Raw genomic sequence first — 1,045 nt, forward strand, 5'->3', positions numbered from 1 at the left:
TACTACCACCACTACTAATAACAATACTACCATGACTACTACAACTGCGACCACTACAACTATAACTACAACTACCACCAATACTACTATTACTACTATTACCACCACTACAACCACCACCACCTCTACTACTACTACTACTACTACTGCTACTAATAATACCACCAATACTACCACTACAACTACTACTACTAATAACAGTATTTGTATAACACCTTTTGAAAACAAAGTTACAAAGAACTTCACAACACAACAAATGATAAACCAAACAAACAAATAAAATCCTAAACTATAAAATATTCAAGTTTTAAATAAACCGCAGTGAGTATTTCTATTCTGCGGTGCTTTATTCGTGTATTTTTACTGCACTCACTGCGCTGATGTTCTCCTGATTCCGTCGGACCCGTTCCAGCTCAGGTGTGTCCATGACGGCGGTACCTCGACCCACTTCCTCCCTGTACTGGACCTGAACAGAACCCCCGTTCACACTTCAAATGTCTACAGGGGAACTTTAGTACTTATTTTTAGATATAAAATATACGTTTAATAAACCCAGATTCTACAGTTTTCAGAGGAAATTTACTGCAAACATTATAACACTGAATAAGTCGTAGAAAAGAAGAAGCCACTCAGTGCAGGGTCACACCTTTCTGTGACTGTAATACTACCACTACTAGTACTACCAGTACTACTACTACTACCACTATTTACTATTACTCCTACTACTTCTACCACAACTACGACTACTCTTACCCTGTGAAAACCGCACTGGTGTAAACGTATGTCGCTGATCTTCTTGGTGACTGCTACTCCTACTACTTCTAGTACTACTACGACTACTCCTACCATGNGTACTTGACCTGGTTGGAGGACAGACGGTACCGAGTACTTTATGGTATCACGTTTTCTGCATGTTTGTTTTATTGTGACATGCAGCTACATGTGGTTCAGAAAATATCATTAGTTAACGTTTTTGTAGCTTTACTATTTATATCACGACTACCACTACTAATACTACTACAACTACTACTACTACAACTACTAC

At 38.4% G+C, this 1,045-nt stretch overlaps 1 protein-coding gene across 1 annotated transcript in view; it reads right to left on the minus strand.

The window, feature by feature from the left end:
• The window catches only part of LOC103373220 (nebulette), a 39,702-nt gene that overhangs the window by 14,350 nt on the left and 24,307 nt on the right, over positions 1 to 1,045 (minus strand). The gene's annotated exons all lie outside the window — the stretch shown is intronic.

Source organism: Stegastes partitus, unplaced genomic scaffold (assembly GCF_000690725.1).
Source record: "Stegastes partitus isolate 25-593 unplaced genomic scaffold, Stegastes_partitus-1.0.2 Scaffold1928, whole genome shotgun sequence".
NCBI lineage: Eukaryota > Metazoa > Chordata > Actinopteri > Pomacentridae > Stegastes > Stegastes partitus.